The sequence below is a fragment of the Halyomorpha halys genome, unplaced genomic scaffold, assembly GCF_000696795.3.
Source record: "Halyomorpha halys isolate HHAL.00 unplaced genomic scaffold, Hhal_1.1 Scaffold1.1, whole genome shotgun sequence".
NCBI lineage: Eukaryota > Metazoa > Arthropoda > Insecta > Hemiptera > Pentatomidae > Halyomorpha > Halyomorpha halys.
In genome coordinates, this window is record NW_027115366.1 from 764,761 (window position 1) to 771,613 (window position 6,853).

At 32.5% G+C, this 6,853-nt stretch overlaps 1 protein-coding gene across 1 annotated transcript in view; it reads right to left on the bottom strand.

The window, feature by feature from the left end:
- Nucleotides 1–6,853, bottom strand: part of LOC106679947 (troponin C) — a 52,506-nt gene that overhangs the window by 6,459 nt on the left and 39,194 nt on the right. The gene's annotated exons all lie outside the window — the stretch shown is intronic.

Below are 6,853 nucleotides of genomic sequence, written 5' to 3' on the forward strand. Positions count from 1 at the left end.
CAGGTCGAAACGTCGGCATAAAATAAATAAATATGGTTTTGTTTATTTATGTTGTTCTTTGCTGACCGCACCTCCCGACAAACTTCTTCAAAAATAAATAAAACTTTTATAACAGAAATAATTTGCGTCAACTATATAATTTAAAAGAAGAAAAAAAAGTTACTCTATTTTTTTTCCTAGATGAAAATAAAAAGTTTTTCTTTTGTCTTTCATTCTCAGTTCACTGATATTCGATCAGTATATAAGCAAGCAATTATAGAAGTGTGGTCACTGATCTTTAACTATACAGTAATATGATAGTACGTACATTTTTAATAAATAAACCCACTGATAGAACTAATAATAAATCGATTATTAGTTCATTGCTCATTACTATTTTAGTTAGTAAAGGACTAAAAGGATTTTGCAATCATCTTTAAATTCCTTACTCTTTTTATTTAATAGATTAATGATTTATTATACTCATTGTTTGAGACTGGTTTATGTTATACTCCCTGTATTGTATATATTGTACTCCCTGGGAATCATCAACCACCACATGCATGGAAATTAATGAGTGGGGGAGTTATCCAGAGGAGGGATGGCATGCATGCATCGCATATCTTATTTATTGTTTTATTTATTTATTTATTTATTTTATTGTTTTATTTATTTACTACTTTGTTATTTTTTATATTCTAATATTTGTTATATAGGGGAATTTGTTGACAAAATGAAATAAGGGTTATAAAATAGAGGGAAAAAAAAAGGAATAAATTGAAAAGCTTGTATTTAGTTTGTAGACTGATATTAATTGTAAAAGAATACTGTGGGGAAAAAAAAATGTTATCTTTCTATTATATTGTATCATATCAAAAAATGTAATTTATAAATTTATATATGTCCGACCACGGATTGATCAGTATGCTTCTCTACAAAAAAAAAAATAATACAAACAACAATTGATCCACTTTTACTCTCAACTATTTATTTTAAATCATCTCCAACGTTTTCATATTATTATACCGTTATTTCCTAACACAATACTAATATGTTTGAATCTACCTTAATCATTAATGTCACTTATTTTTTTTTTTTTTTTTACAACAGTTTCAAACACTATTATTAAATTGATTATTCACCTACAAATTTTTATAATTTAAATTTAAAACTATTCCACACAAAATATTGTCTATATTAAAAACATTAACAAAGACACCTAGCTTCAATAGGTAAGGATTCTGTTATCACTTTATCACTAAAATTAATTTATTTACATTTTAATTAACGTTCTTAACTTAACTTTATTTCAACTCATAATTATTGTATTTTTATTATGTACATTCGTTTTCATTTATATACCCCACTCTTTTTTTTTACGTACACACGTTAACATTAATGTTTTATGTTAGTTTAAACATATTTGGTTTAAAAAGTTGAGATATTTGTACATATGCTAGTGTTCACTCTTTTTTTATAGCACCATCTTTATATTTCTATAATTTCCATACTCTTACATACCTCTTATCTACTTTGTATCTTTCTGTTTTTAGCCCAGATACTTTTAAATCATGCATTTTAGCCCGGAACGTTGGCATTCAAAAAATATTTAAAAACTTTTTTTAATTTAATATACATATTCATAAATTTATAAATAATTTGTATCCAATTAAGTCTCGACACTCTTTATTGATACCTTAGACATTTAACGTTTCGGCCAACTTGGCCAAGGACAATCTTAATTATAGATTCCCAACTCAGATCCAACAATTAACAACATTTTGCCGGCTATTCTTCCGTGGACAGCAAATTAAGTCAAATCAACCTATTTTGTCAGCCTTCAATTAAATTTTAAGACTTTTATTATAGACTAACTTATTACACAATTTTTTAACCTTCCTTACAATTAGATCAGGCATGTATGATTTGACTAAATTTATTAAATTGTGTAGAATAGCCTGCCAAATGGTTTTAATTGTTGGATGGAATGTATATATTTAAAGTAATTATAATGAATGTTTGAGATTTAACTTGTCCGTATATCACAGCCCTCTAAGAATGGTGCCGAATAAAATAAATAAATAAAAATAAATCCCATCAAATCACCTTTACCCTTCGTCGTAAACATACCGACTGCCCTACAGTATACTTTAATAATGTGGCTCTTACACAGAGAGAACACCTTGACAATCGACTAACCTGGAATCCTCACACAAGACTGAAAAGGCAGGAAACTGCACGCAGATTCCGACTATTACAGCACTTACTAGACAAACGGTCTAAACAAAAGACTGATCTACATGACAATAATAAGGCCCAACTGGACATACGGAGTTCAGCTTTGGGGCTCCACTAAACCTTTGAATTCCTCTAGTATCCAATCCTTACAATCCAAAATCCTTCTTAAAATCCTCAATGCTCCTTATTTCATTACTAATAAAACCATCCATAAAGACCTAAATGTTCCTTATGTAACTGATCTAGCCCGAACCAGATATCACTCCTTCCATTATAAACTCCCTAACCACCCAAACCCACTAGTTTCTAAGCTTGCTTCCTCTTCCATTCCTGGCAATCCACCGAGGCGCCTGAAAAGATGTCCTCGTGACCTTGTAAAATGTTTTTAGTTCTACTACTGGGTAGTTTCTCTACATGCTGTATCATAGCATTATGATCTTACTTAAAATTTTCTCGTTGTATTTTATATACAGTTGTAAATGTCAATTAAAAATTCTTTATATGTATAGTTGATAGTAATTTTTTTTTTTTTAATTATTTATTTATTGTAATTTACAACTGTACAAAATAATACAATAAGTAAATATATAGTATGTTTCATATACACTTGAAAATCTTGGGAAGGAACCACCCATTGGTGGTACTTCAAACATTAATTTAAACTAGAAGGTCTCGTGGCCATCTTCTTTTCAGACGCCTCGGAGGATTGTCAGGGATTGTTAAGGGGATTGTAACTTAAAATATGAAGAAGATGGTCAGGGTTGCGGTCAAAAAAGAACAAATAGTTCTTACCTATTTAAAGTTCAAATAGTCGTTTCGCCCCACGACACACGCCCCCCACCAGGGGGCTAAGGGGGGCTTCATCGTGGTTAAAAAGATACAGAAAACAACTAAGAACATTACAACAATAACCTTTTATTATTTTCTTTGTTTTGCCAGCAGCACTGATCACATCCTATTAATGCACACACGGTCAGTCATCTCTATATAATAGTAATGCATACGATGAAGACATTATCGCATAAGGAAGAATCGAGATGCTAAATTGGAAATCCTCATCCCATATTTAAATTTCGCACGCAAAATTATAAACCAATATTATTCAAACGTGCCGAAAAGTGAAGGGCAAAGAGAGAGAGAGACTGATGAAGAACCGATATAACTCGTGACTCCTGCCCCATATCCTTTTGCATTCCTCTTCAGCGAGGTGGATGACCAGGCTCCTATAGTTCTGTACCAGGGGCCCGATTCATCTTACCCTCGTCAAGGACGTCTTCCGTTCAAGAATGGCTCTGGGATATCACCGGATCTCTCATCAATGATCTCTCTTTTTGTCTCTTAACTGTAGACCAATTACATGTAAGCGAGTAAATGGCACTGGCGGCAATGAGCTGGAACCTTCCAAGAATTCCATGAGCTAAATATATCTGAAAAGAATTAATGGAATTCACTAATATGAGACCGAAGGATTTTGAGATCCTTTCATATAAAATAAATTCATTTGAAGTATCCAGTGTAGGAAAAACGTGGTTAAGGAAAACTTATAACCACAAATTTTGATTTATTGTCAGTTATACGTTTATCGTTGCCCACGCTCTGCGGAGAAGGGCAGAGTTAAAGTCAAATAAAAAAAAAAATATATATATATATATATATAATCGCAAAAGGAAAAAAAAACAATAAAAAATAAATTACTCCTTATGCCACGTTATTTTTTCTTGGAAATAACGAAAACCCCGAAGCATTATACCCACAATATAACTAAAATATACCCCTATATAAACAATTGTTGAACTATGACCAATTTACTTGGTCACTTTTTTAAAAATTTATTTAATGTGATTTACAACTGTACAAATAATAAATACAATAAGTAAATATGTTGTATGTTTCATATACACTTGAAAATCTTAGGAAGGAACCACCCATTGGTGGTACACTTCAAGCATTAATTTAAATTAGAAGGTCCCGTGGCCATCTTCTTTTCAGATGCCTCGGAAGATTATCAGGGATTGTTAAGGATGAGAGATTAAGAATTAATGGGTTAAGATGGGTAAGGAGTTTGGAATGAAAAGACGTATATCTGTTTTTGGCAAAATCTGCAACTAATGGGATGTTTAGGTCTTTGTGAATGAGTTTATTTGTGACGTAATAAGGAGCATCAAGGATTTTACGTCGGATTTTGGATTGTAAGGATTGGATGCAGGAGGAATTTGATGCTTTGGTAGAGCCCCAGAGATCAAATCCATATGTCCAAATTGGTCTGATTATTGTAGTGTATACTAATTTTTTGTAGTGAATGGGAAGTTTAGAGCATTTCTCAAGTAAGTGTTGTAGCAATCGAAATCTACGACCAGTTTCTTGTCGTTTCAGTCTTGTGTTTTGCGTATATTTTAAGAGAGAATTTTTTTTTCATTTATTTATTTATTTTAGTATGAATGTGATCATTCATCACTATTACCTATTGCCCAAATGTGTGGCAGATTGTAATATCTAAAAAAAATTTTAAAAAAAGGTTTGACGAAGCCCTCCAAAGTGCATGGGTTAAAGAAAACGTGGGTTACCATTCAATAGTTTTTTACTTATTGACCGCCACTCGGACTATCTTCCTACAATCAAATTCATACGTTCAACTATCTTCTTAAATATTTAATTATCTATTATAAAAGCAAAGTGAATTTTTACAATATTACCTCTACTAATAATTGCAACCTGTATACGATCCTAGGCAATATAATACACAAAATTAATCAGGATCACGATACTTTATAAATGATACTTTAACTAACACACAACTTCCCACGACGTTGCCGGTACCCCCCAGCACGCGCAAGAAAAATCGAAAAGAACTGAAGAAGAAAAAAAAAAAGAAAAGAAAAAAAAGGGACAAGTCGGCGGAGTAGCTATTTGTATAAGTTGAAAAAGAAGAGGTTGTGGGTGGTTTGCTACGTGTTAAAAAGAAATGCAGAAGGCAGTGGGCCACTCCCTTCCGGCGCTGACGTCACTCCCTGCCCCATCCACCGCCTCCTCTATCGCCAACTGTCAATCGTGCATTGACCTACAATCGCCGGGTTTTTGCCAGTCCGATCAGCTGATTTTGGCTTTAGCTCAATCCATAACATGAATGACATTCGGATTGACGGAATGACCTAACTCTAACTTCACTAGCTTTCAGAAAAGTACTATTAATAATATTTCTCGCTTTAATATTTTATAAAAAATAAATGTGGTAGAAATATAATAAAATAATAGTACAAGGAACCAATGGCAAAAGACATTAAAGAAAGAAAAAAACATTTTCAATAGAATAGCCTTTGAGTTTCCTCAATCAATTTATTACTTCACAGATTTTTTTTTTTATAATACTTTTTATTTATTGATAGATATTACAATCTGCCACAGTTGTGGGCAATAGGTAATAGTGATGAATGATCACATTCACACTAAAATAAAATAAGAATAAAAAAAACAAAACTTAAAAATAAATAAAATCTCTCTTAAAATATATAGAAACAGAAGTATTTGGAATATGAACATAGTCATATGAAAAAATAAATAAATAAAATAACATAATGATAAACTAATATAGTCTATAGTCACATTTACACTCTTATATACAATAGGGGTATTCATGATCTATGTTAAAGCGTGTTGAATGGAAAAACTCGTGTTAAATCGAAAAAAATTGACTTCTTTTGCCGTGGTAAAACGAAATAACATTTAACATGGCTGAGAGTCTGTTACTTGGTCAGTTAAATCGAGAATGACGTCACACAATAGACCAGTTGAGATCGCCGCCATATTAGTTGTTGTGACTTTCAATACAGTTGTCAATTAGCTCATCTTCATTCTCTTCTTCACAAGTTTGAAGATCAATAAGACACTCATAAGCTAAACTTTCACACAAATTCCACTTTTCACTCACTCTAGGCATGTTTTAATTAATTACTTAAATCAAAACTGAAGTAAACAATAACATGAGGGTCTGGAAGGAAGGTTATAAACATAAAGGCTTATACAACAAGTTGCTGAGAAATCCGCTAGGGACTCTAATGCATTTAACGTTTAACATGACTTCAAATAGGGCTGCTCACAATCCTATAGTTATAACATTTAACATGGTAAAACATATAACATTTAACACAACATCATGAATACCCCTAATATTTACTCAATCGACCTGAGGATCCCTGAGCCCACTCGATCCCCCCCGCATCACTGGTTGTGAGTCAGTGGAGGCTGAGCATGTGCGATAAAGCCACAAATACTCAACTTGAGTGGAGAATCTGACCATTGCCAGAACTCCAATTGTCCATTTTTAATTTACAATAACACTCTTGGTCACTACTGTTTCAACCTTCTAGGTGGGCTGTAGGGATGGGTGGAACTAGATAAGGTTTGAACCAAAGGATTAGGATAGTTGGAACGTTTTATATGGATTTTTTGAGAAGTTGGTATGAGGTCAAGGACACAATGTATGGTGATATTATGATGGTATAGTGTTCTGTTGGAAACGTGATAGGATGCATTAACTATGGTTCTAAGGATTTTGGAATGATTTGATTGAAAGGATTTGTTACGTTTGATGTTCGACGGTTTAGCTGTTCCCCAAAGTTCAAGTCCGTAGGTCCAGATA